The following is a 12,439-nucleotide window of genomic DNA, read 5'->3' as shown; positions in this document are numbered from 1 at the left end:
CTCTACAGACTCTCGCTGCCACGATATTTATCTTTGTTCCACATATCATTTTCATATAACGCCGTTGTAATTTCAGTAAAATCACATTCAATTAAATTCTTTAAAAAATATTTCAGGTTGAAACTGCTAACTTATCAATTGATTTTCAGTGTTATTCTTTTTATTTTTACTTATAGTAACTTTCTATTGCTTCATATTGCTATTATATTTATCTATTACATTATATTTAATTTATGAATGTAATTATAATGTATTATAGTTAGACTTCCCCTCTTCTCTTCTGTACATTTGTATATAACAATATACAAAAATAAAGGCAATTTATTATTATCATTATAATTATAAAGTTAGAACCAGATTTACCACTTGTCCAGAAATCTCTCAACATCTTCGATCCGTCAAAGACAAAATTCCAGGAGTTTACCATGCATATGCGGCAAAGAATACATTGGAGAGACCGGACATAAAATGTTATTCGGTAAAACTAAAATTTTTGCAATTCTGCTACCGAAGAAAAATCCGAAGGTCTATAAAGATCATTCATCCGAGACGGTGTTTATGTCCCTCATTTAGCTCCGCCCCTCTCAAACAATATGTAAACAGGTACCGAGTAAAAAGCGAAGCAGCTTCAGTCAAGCTTTGAAGAGTCTAACAGGATTAATGGCGAAACGTTAACAGGTTCGGCTCAATAAAAACCGATGCAAGAGGTATCTAGAAATTTTGTATAAATTAACAATAATGACACTTTCGACACTTGGAGCAGAGAAAATAACAATAAAGTAAGCGATTTAAATTATTCATTAAATTTAAGGCTTTTCGCTCTTAATTCCGATCGTTCGTGTTTTAGGTTAGGATAAAGATATAGCGTACTTTTTTCTCGCGCAAAACCCAAACAAAACGCTGGCAAATTGCCAGCTCGGCCATCGATATCGTATTTACGTGTTTGTCGGACGCGAACGATTTTTTCTTTTTTTAAATCGGGGCGGCTCGCGCGCCCCATTATTATTTCGAAACGGGAGCCTCGTCGCAGTCGAGCCGAAGTGCTCTGTTTACGTTGCAAGCTAATAATAACTAAATAAACCGGCTCTACGAAACATTCAGTCACTTCGGGCGTAGTGTTTACGCGTTCTCGGCCTATTGACGAGTCCATTTGACGGCGTTTAATCCGTCGTAAACGGCGTTTTCACGAGGAAAAGGGGTCGACGTACACCGTGTACCAAATAAGACGATCTGGAAATGCATAAGATTTAAAATATTATCTTTGTTATTTTAAATGGAACACCCATTTCCACATATAAAATAAAGGCCGCTTTCTTAAGAATTTCATATTCGAATTTTGCATACGTTAGGCCGAAATTGAGGTTATGTGTTTTTTTTTTCATATTTTGATTGCCCCATATTAAATTTCGTTGTGGTATTGCAACGGAAATTTAACCGCAGACTAAGGCGACGATGCTCTAGTCAATCAGCTTATACACGGTGTCCCGTGTCCCGGAATTCAATTATCAAAATCTCAAGATTTTCAAATGCAACACCCTACATTTGTATTCAGATATCAATTCTAGGAGAAAAAATAAGGTAACTTTGTAATTTATCATATATTTACTTACTAGCACCCTTATAAACTCTTGTTGAATTCGAAGCTGCCTAGATTAGGTCACTTGTTGGCAATATTAGGTATTTTTTAAATAACAAAGACATGATACTACTTCTTTTAAGGATTATTATATCTTACTTAAAGAGACATTTAATTGTTTTTTATCTAGCTTGGTTGCAAATACCTAATAACAAAAATAAATAATTAAAGTTTATAGGTTAACCAAAAAACTATAACTTCTCTAAAATTCAAATAAAATATATACTAACAAAAAATTTGAAACTGTGAACTTTTTAAATAGAAATATGAAAAACAACAAAAACAATCAATAATGTCAAAGTTCGTTTGTACCTTAATGCGTCAAAAATAAGATTGTGATGTCATAGCCAACTACATTTTTAAATATTTTCATATTTCTTTGCTGTTTCGATGCCAGATGAAACGGGCATTTTTAGAGGAACATTTTTAACTATATCTTATGGACCGAATTAACGAACCCCTTTTAGATAACTTCTTTTTTATAGATTTATTTGATTTTACAATTTTATATGGGGCAATAAAAATATAAACACAAACCCTCAATTTCTGCCTAAATTATGCAAAATTCGAATTTCTTAAGGAGATCCCAAGAAACTTTGAACTTTTTTCGTATCTCCTAAGAACGATACGTATCATCTGATGCTAAAATAAACCCTTCTACTTACTCGAAAATACCCGTTTAATCACATTTAAAAAGGTTCATTTACGTTTCGAATAATTCTTTTTAAGTTTCTAATAAGAAATAAGAATTACTACTAATAAATTTAAACTAAGTAGTATATCAAACCAAAGAATATTAAACACAGGTAGGCATAAAATTATTTTCTATTACGGACCACAATTTTACCTGAATTTAAATTCCGAAACTTTAGGTAATAATCTTGTTGCATTGTATGTTAATGACCACCCTTGGATAATCCCATTCATCACTTTCTTATATCTATGAACAGACCCATGCCGTAAAGTACTTAAAACGTCAAAGCAATAACTGCACTATATTTTTGGTGGTGTTATACCCTAAACGATGAAACGTAGGAAAATTCGGCTGGCGACGAAGCCCGAGATACAATAATTCAATATTTCCGAACACAAAATACATCTAACTTTTCTAATTCGTTGGGGGGGGGGGTCAGATATATTACGTATTATATCCCGTTTTATATTTTCGATTATCCCGATATCGTGGGGGCCCCATTCGATAAATTAGCTATCGGGACTGCGTGATGGATCGGCTGCTCTTTATTGCCGACGAGAGAAATTCATCCGGGAGAGATATTAATTTCAGCTTTTCATTTATCACGCCGTCTACGGAATATTTTCCGCCCCGACGTTCCTCTTCCTATATATAAGTCTCGTCCGTTTTGTTTCGAAAGTACGTATTGTTCCGTCGTTTCCGGCGCCTCAGGTTTGTTTGACGGGCGCTTTTTTTAATCGTTCTTTTTTTTGCGCGAGCTCGATTGATCCGCGACGGTTACGTGAAGTTTCGGGGGGCTCGGGGTAGTTTTGCCCCGCCTCTCGGCGATAATTACGTGCCGACCGCTAATGCGTAAAGTTTGGGCCTGCTTTGGCCTCGGGTTTGCGTCGGTAGAGAATAAAGATTAAGGTCAGGCAATTGCCAGATACTTGGAGGACAGCTCGTGTGGTCCAAATTCAAGGGGCATCTATGCCTTTAAGCATTTGCAGCATAGTTATGGTCTGAGCATAGATATAAGAAAGTGACCAATTGCTTTTGAATGGGATTATCCAAGGGTGGTCATTAACACACAATGCAACAAGATTATTACCTAAAGTTTCGGAATTTAAATTCAGGTAAAATTGTGGTCCGTAATAGAAAATAATTTTATACCTACCTGTGTTTAATATTCTTTGGTTTGGTATACTACTTAGTTTAAGTTTATTAGTCATTATTCTTATTTCGTGTGTAATACAGCGTGTGTTGAATCGTATGCGAATTATGCGAAATATGTGCGAGTCTAATGTATCTCAGGAGATGCTACCGCCCAATTGTGGAAAACACTATTCTATCGAGACTAAGGTGTGTACGTGGTGCCAGCAAGCAAGTATCTTCAGAAGAAACGGCCACATTGACGAAAACTCCAGCATCAACTGCATGGAGAATTTTGAATTATCCCGTGCGTACATTAGATATCTTAATTAGGAGCCTTGAAAAAGATGAAACGGGTGTTAAATGTGGCAGAACTACCTTATGGGAGTGTATTCAACACATGGGTTTTAGATTTAAAAAAATTGACAAAAGGCAACTTTTAATGGAATCTTTTAGAATTCGGAAATGGCGACTGGAATATCTAGAAAAAATTAGGATTTACAGACAACAACAAAGGCCAATTATTTACTTGGACGAAACCTGGTTCGACACTTATGATACCCCGGAAAAGGGTTGGGTTGATTCAACTGACAAGTGTAAAGCAAACGCGCCATCAAAAAGAGGTACAAGAATTTTGCATGCTGGCTCCAAAGATGGTTGGATTCCAAATGGACTTTCTCTATGTAAAAGGTTTTAGTAAAGAAGCTAGATATTTTGCTAGACCACATATCAAACGTCGTTGGCTGGAGTCTAGCGTCAAGGTGTTTCCGAAACGCCCATTCGTAACGCCGAACAAAGGTTTCCAAGCAGACCCGTATACACGCGGGATATCCTTTGTGCGACGCTCTCAGACATAAAAGCATTTCCGACGAAATTAACATCCACCCGCTTGCGCTTCCACGGGAAACAAACCTAAATGCGTAGGATCGAAGCCATACGCCTACGCGCGGGCGTAGAGGACATTTTAGATTCCTTCCGGGGGTCAGAAAAAACTTGGAGTTCTAACATTCAGAAACTTTTGAGTCTTCCTTTCATTTTAATGTCCCACCATGAATGCTAAAGCAGGAGAGTAATACAATTTTTTTTTATACGTACGATTATGTTATTATCCCAGATTTTTTATCAAGGAAAGTTCAACTTCAATAGTAGCGACGAAGTCATTCCACATAACATTAAGATTTACCCAGGGTCTCTTCATAATATTGTCTGGACCGACGAAACAAATTTTAACCGACAAGGATTTATAAATATTCGAAAACCCCACATGTACATACGCATCTCACAAACTGCAAGAAGCTTCATTGCATAAAAAATAAAAAACGAAAAAAAAACGAAATAAGTATAAACAATTTAAAAAGTCTAGTTTTTAAAATCTTAGAAATTTTAAGTAAAAAAGTATAAGTAAAAGTAAGTATAGCACCATCTAGGACGACCGTTTATCGCTGGTTTTCGGACCAGTCGTGGTCGTAGTTTTCTAAATCATGATGAATTTAGTGAAGGTCGTCCATAATCAGTGGTTGTCCAAGAAAACATTGATGCAGTTTGGAAAATTATATTGCAAGATCGTCATATGACTTACCATGAGATTGATGTATCTTTGAGCATTAGTGGTACCAGCATACATGCATATATGCATATATGCATAAAGGTTTGGCCGCTAAAAAAAATTGTTCCGCACAATTTGACATCAGCTCAAAAAAAAGCTCGCTTTGATTGGTCGAAGGAAAAACCAGCCGCCGAAGACGACAGTGCTAGTTCTCACCGACCAGTGCAAACAAAGAACTTTTTGAGCATTAAAAATGTTAATTTGATGAGCCATCCACCATATAGTCCTGATTTAGCACCTAATGACTTGTTTTTATTCCCATATATTAAAAATAAATTACGAGCGCAACGATTTTTGACACAAGAAGATACATGCGTTTGAAAAGCATGTTTTGGAGGTGCCCGAATCGATGCGGGAAAAGTGCTTTGACGATTGGTTCTATCGAATGCAAAAGTGTATTGATCATCAGCGTGTTTACCATAGTTTTTACTTTACTTGGAACAGTTACCGTTTGTTGTTGCTTTTACTTGTTACTTGTTTTAAATTTTTAACGTCTGTCATAATTGTGCATAATATTTTACATCGTTGACGGAACAAAAATCATGACGTTTTAATTTCCTAAACTAAGATCGATTTGGGTGTAAGAATAACACCTTGTACGATGGATTGACAGCGTTGACGCGTGTCACGTGACTCTGTGCTTAACGGATATCCGTTCCGGAAGCGGAATATCGTCGTTTGCTCCGCGTCCACTACCGAATAACGCTACTCCATTACTCCCGAGTTAAATTACTTTCGGGATAATGAGTTAAGTTGTCGGGACCCCCGAAACTTTGTGTTGACAATGAAGGACTCCGCTCTGACGAAGCCTTTCGACCTCCGAACGACCTCCGTCGCTGAAAACGCCCCGTATACGAAGCGGCGAATCCCGGAACCTAATTAGAATTTTAAATGTATCCGGTTTTTTTTTAATTTCGAACGAGGTCCTTATTTTAATGCGTTTCCCGTCGCCGAATGAATTTTTAATTAAAACGGCGAACCCGGCCGCGTTTCAATTGGGCAAACAAAGTGGCGACGTCGTTTTAAATCCAGACCAGAAGGACTTGTCGGAACTGCCATCGATTTGGTGCTTTTTCGTATAGTGCGTGTGACGTTAATTATGTGATATCGTTCATTGTGCGAAAAAATCGGACTAGTATTGTACGACCAAAAATATAGTGCATTTATTGAAATGAGATGGCTTTTACTTGATGAAAATCCATTTAACAAAATAAATAAAAACTAAAAGTTCTGATTTTCACGGAATTATATATATTCACTTGACAATTGTTTCGACAACACCGTGTCTTTATCAAAAGTAATATTTACAAACTACCTGCTACTATATATACCGAAAAATGTCAATAAAACCTTAATTATTAATAAGTATTTTTTTTCTGTAATTATTATTTTTATAAATCCCACAAGTGAATTCAATTCGACGTAGGCATCGTCATCGTTAACTCAGCAAAACGTGTCTCAAAGTATATCGTTTTGGTTCAAAATTAATTAATTTTTTAATTAAATAATTGAAAATCAATCGCTACTGGGTAAACACAATTTTTCATCAGTGGACGCTTCAATAAGCAAGAACGTTTGAAATATATTGTTAATGGCATAGGAACTATCTCAGCCCGAGCCTCTGAACCCCCTTACATTCAAAACATCGCTGACCACGTATCAACTTTTCTTAAGAAATATAACGTCAAAACCAGATTTACCACTTACAAATGAAATTAAAATTGGGTTCGATATACACGATACAGTAGCATAAGGTAAAGGGAAACAACGTATCCGCATCATTCAGGTTGAAATCAGAAGTGGGAATTGCATCACATCGCATTCTGTCATCTGGGACTTTAGATTGGACTATCGTAAAGTTACAAGTACTGAATTTTTCCCCCGCATCGTTGGCTACGTGTATTCAAACAGGGTTTATAATTACGGTTGGTGTATTATAATTCAAACTATCGAATCACAATTAAAAATTCCGTCTATCGATCCCTACGTGCCCTATAATACCCGCTAATCCTGCCAGGTTGAGTATCAATTTATGTCTTGCCCGTGGTCGTTCGAAATTTATCGGATTTTCATAAAAGTGCCGCTCGGCGATCCGGAAGGGAACCTAATGGAGCAATAAAGCTGACCCTGTATGCAAACGGGGCGCATAAATCCACCAAAATGAAATCGGGATATCTTTCCGCAGCCGTTTGAAACGGACGATCGTTTCGTTCACCTTTGACGTCGCCCGCCACACTTTAGCGGCGGTTCGCAATTGGTCCGCCCCCGATTGAAATAAACCGTTTTATTTCGCCGATCGGCCGAACCGAGAGCTTCTCTGACCGGCCACTTCTTCATCGGGACCCGTAAACGAGAAACACTTGTTTAGATGTCTATCGATTGCGTTATTTGTTTTTCTTTATTTGGGAGTATCAGTAACATAGTACAGGGTTATTCGTTATATTTTGACACTCATATACAGGGATGCAAAAAAAAATTAATAATTTTCCACGTGTCCACTATTTTGAATAATGCAAGTGGTGTATAAAATTCCAGGAATGCATATTTCGGTTCGATTGTAAAGTTATTAAATGAAATTATATTTATTTGTTTACTTATTTTAAATAAAGATATAACGCTGTTTGAAGTAACCAGATAATTAATTTAAAAAAAATTGAAACGTTTTCACATTTCGAATATTGTCTGAGAAAAAGGATTATTTTCTAAAACGCGTTACTCGGAAAAATATTTTTAAAGCCTTTTTCTTCTTTTTCATATTTCAGATCGCGTGATCTGTTAGTCTTGTAGGTTCCTCTGCATCAGTTCCTGGAAGGTGGACTGCCAGCTGTCTTTCCATCTCTTCCACTCCATTGGCTTCTTTTCTCTTTTCCATTCTTCTCACGTGAGCGTACCAATATCTTTTTCTTTGTCTCCCCCATCTTACGATCTCTTGCACCCCACATTGTTCCCTGATGTCAGTGTTCCTAATTCGGTCTCTTCTTGTTTTTTTCCACTGAGTTTTGTTGGTTTCTTCTCTGGTTTCTATTCCCGATACAGGTCTTATAGATCCTAACCTAACCTTGCTAACCTTTGGCATGTATTCGTTCGCCTATATTATCTGCCCGATATGGCAGTCGCTTTGTTGATCTCACTTACCAAGTCCTTCACTGATTCGTGATAACTCGACAGATACGTAACCAGATTACATTACACTACAGCTTACATCTTACGGGGTCCTTGGCTCTTCGTTTTTTCTATAGGTATGGTCATGTGCTTGGCTGACCTCGCAGAATTTGTGTAATTGTCTTTGTGGATCGGAATGGAAGAGAATTTAAGAGATGAAACGACAGCTGCCTCTCAAAAAATGATACAGGGGAATCCGGGAGTCTAACACATTGCAAGGTCTCACATATGAATAAGGAGAGGAGGTAGTGGAATATATACTTGATTGTCTGTTGTATTTTATGGGTTCGAATCGCGTCTCAGCAGGATTACCATCGTCGTGATAGTAACAGAAACGTTTATCTAATTCCGTTCGCTCAGAAACTAAGCCAGTACATAAATCGTCAGACGCGAGTAGCGTTCGGGAACGGGGGCCATTTTAAATGCAAATACGGCTAGCGGATCTCGAATAATTGTCATATTCGAGCAAAGCTCTCGAACTGATTATGGTACACGCGTCGTGATCGTACGGCGCTTGAGGGATTTATTATTATCGTTGTTGCTAAAGTCCTGAAACAGGGTGGGAAAAATGGAAAACAGTAAAAATAGGGACAGAGCTGGTTCCCCGTGAAAACGTCTAAAAAATTTCAACAAATTATCTTCCTAAGTCTACTTGGCGTGTTTTTTGAGTTGTTATGACGGAGTTTTATGTTGAAATTTTGTATTTACTTAATATTGTAACATTTCACTCTGACATACGTAGCATGTCATTTGGGCTTTTTAGATAATCAAAAACTCTACTCAAAAATGTGTTTTTCTGTGTTTATCGATAATGGACAGATTGTAGCCGTTTTTCAGTGCAATTTGTTTAATGATATTAAGTTCCTTGTAATTTTCTGTTGAGAGTGGCGTATTAAGAAATCTGTGCATAAAAGAGTGAAATGCAGCCATTTTATGTGTATAAGGGTGATTTGAGCTGTTATGTATGACTGTGTCGGTGTATGAAGGTTTATGGTAAATGGAAAAATCTAATAAAAATAACAGTTAAATTTAAAAAATTAATAGAGTTATTCTGTTCCATCTCGATAGTGAATTTTATACTATTATGTAATGAGATGTAATGTAATGTGATAATTTAAAAAAGAATTCAATTGTCTGTCCGTCCCAACAAAGCAAGCAAAGACATCATCCACGTATAGAAAAGTTTTACTTAAAGAATGTTCTTGTATCATATTTTCAAAATTATCAAAAAAAAAAGGACTAAGTGGGTTTCCCAAAATCAAACCTTCCTTAGAGATGTAAATCTGTCCATTAAATTCAAAATAATTTTGGTCTAAAATGCTATTAAGCAATCTAATAAATCTTGTTTCGACAATGGGTTAACCTGTTTCCGAGAGAGAGTGAATTCTACTAAATCTATCACATCCATAGGTGGAATACTGGGAAATAAGTTTTGTACATCAAAAGGCAATAGTGTTGCGTTAGAAGAGATTTTGATATCTTTAATTTTGTTGATTAATTCAAAACAATTGTTTATTGCAAATTTTGGTTTAAAATCTGTGTGGAACTTTAAAATATTTACTAATTTTGTTGAGAGTTTAACTGCTGGAGCCGTTACATAAGAAACGACTGGTCTTATGTAATTTAACTAAAAACTATAATTTCGGCAGTTGCGGATTCATAATTGTTACTAAATATTTGTTTTTGTTACTAAATAGTGATATCACTCGGCAGGATTGTGTTTGATACACTGGAAAAATTCTGGTTTAAAAAAGTTCTTTTTTTTTAAATATATTCTGGTAGATCGATAGCTATGACTGTCTTCCCTTTATCTGCACGTGTAAATATTATGTTATTTTCAGAAGCTTTGTTTTTGATAGATTTTTGCTAGTGACATTTGAGAAATTTCTTGGTGTTAATTGAGAGTTTATTACATTCGCTAATAAATGTTTGTATGTCGTCCACAACTCTCCTTACTATGATTGTCACTCCTTTTCTGTACCATTTGTTGAATCACTTACCGAAATCGGGACAGTTTTTTCCTACCCTGTTGAATGTTGACTTGGCTTCCAACACCATGTGTGATTTTACTAGGGATATATGACGAGACCGTTCGTCCTTGCCTTTCTTGGATCGCAGAAGTCGAAGAACATAATAGTTGCTTCGAAAACTAGCAATTAATGGTAGTCGAATCGATCAATTTCCACCTTAAACTTTTAGAAACCTCCGCTTTAAACGTAACTAATTACTTCGTCGAGACGGCGTGTCTGGCGGACCCTTTTTGCTACCCTTTCGCTCGTCTATAAACTTTTTCAAGCGACGCTAGAGTCGAGAAAAAGGTTTATATTCTTCATTGTCACAATTAAAGGGTCGCCAGGAAAAGTTTCGCTCTACTAGGAACTAGTCCGGACACAAATTCACATTCGATTTGTGTCCGGCACGTATCTGTCGGATAAAAGTCAAAAGCAGAAGTTTTGCCCGTCAGTTTTTGCGTATTACTCGGAGTTGCGCGAAAAGTTTCGCCGGGAGATTTTAACATCAAAACTTCCGGACGACAGCTATACCAATACGAAAGCGTCTGATATTTTCGTATCAACTGAAAACGAACCCTACAGACCAATGAGTGAAAGAAACGAAATTTCAAACAAAAAAAAGAACTGAAAGTTCAGATTTTCTCCACACTGAATCTCTAAGAACGATAATTGTAATAATCGAAAATCATCTTAAACATACTGAGAGAACAATCGAAGCCTAGCATTCGACGGTTATATCACAAAGGCAAATTCTTTTGATATAATTTAACTTAACGAGTTCAAGATTTGATCTAATTTAATACACACAAATATCAAATGCCTTCTACTGACAAAAAATATTTAGTATATGGAGACTTTTTTTTAGATACTTAGACCGGAAATATTCTGTATATTAATATTAAGTATAATAATAATAAAGTATCAGTCACTTAAAACTAACCAAAACTTAAAACTCCGCCACTAATCGTTCTAGACAAATATTCTCTTCTTTTATTACTCGTTTTTCACAGTTAGACCAGCTTTGTACTGATGTTTTAGTTACGAATTACGTTTATGGTAATATCACAAATTTTGGGGCAGTGTTATTTATGCATATACGCGCTTTGAACTCAGACCAAATCATCTTAAACGGGTTAAATATCCAATGATACGGGGGTAATCCCAAGATTTCATGTCCGCCTTTATTAAAATGTACTTTTTTATGCAGTTCAATGCTTAATTAAATTGAAAACGGTCCATTTGGGTTTCAATTAAAAAATTCAAGTTTCTACAAATATTCGTTACGGTCCATCTCAGGCAAGACCCACTTAATGCAGAACAAACACCTGTTGGAATGGGTTTTACCACGGGCACACTTAAAACGTCCAAGCAATCAATGCACTATATTTTTGGTCGTAGTCTACCTTTCCTCGTCCTTTCACCCTGCCACGGTTCTAGCTAATTTCGGAGCGATTTCGAACGCCGCACACGCTTGCCGCCGTTTTGACGAAACAATTAAAATTCCGAGCGCCTTTTTTAAACGTAAATAACGTTCCGCACCCTCCCGGGACCAAACGAACTCCCAAAAACCTGGTGATTTATCTGTCGTACCGCCTTAGAGAATACGGCGGGGGAACCGTGCCCGCTATTATCAAAATTGTTTCGCCGAATCTGCGAAAGGGCCTCTTTTAAATAACGACGACGATAAAAAATGATTTGTACGTGCATTTGGTTAAGTAACGAAGCCGAAACGGGAAGGACAATGCCCCGAACAAATGTCAATTCGTCGTAAGTCTCGGCAAGTCTTTGGAGCACGCGCCACTAAAGTGAATGCGATTGGAAAATTATAATAATAATAAATTGCCTTTATTGTTGTATATTGTTATATACAAATATGCAGTAGAGAAGAGGCGAAGTCTAGCAAAAGCTCCACTTAACCTCTTAAATGTTTAAATTGAAAACTAAATCTGAAGTTATAATTAAATTAAAAATAAATTAAATCTACCATAATAGGTAAATGTAATGGTAATATGGAACAATAGAAAGTTACTAAAAGTAAAAATAAAAAGAATAACATTGAAAATCAAATTATAATAAGACTTTTTCACCAACAAAGATACATATTCCACGAATCTAAGTCTACAATCAAGTATAGGGTTATTAATTTCGATGTATACAACTTTAAGTTGGCATTACTGTTCAAGATGGCGACCGACTTA

The 12,439-nt window shown here is 36.4% G+C and overlaps 1 protein-coding gene across 3 annotated transcripts in view; it reads left to right on the top strand.

Annotated features, from left to right (window-relative positions):
- Positions 1–12,439, top strand: part of LOC132702964 (glutamate receptor-interacting protein 1) — a 126,321-nt gene that overhangs the window by 65,141 nt on the left and 48,741 nt on the right. The window lies entirely within an intron of this gene.

This window comes from Cylas formicarius, unplaced genomic scaffold (genome assembly GCF_029955315.1).
Source record: "Cylas formicarius isolate icCylForm1 unplaced genomic scaffold, icCylForm1.1 PGA_scaffold_6__28_contigs__length_40554024, whole genome shotgun sequence".
In the NCBI taxonomy this organism is placed as follows: domain Eukaryota; kingdom Metazoa; phylum Arthropoda; class Insecta; order Coleoptera; family Brentidae; genus Cylas; species Cylas formicarius.
Note: the sequence above shows the minus strand (reverse complement) of the source record. Positions and strands in the feature narration are given on the sequence as shown.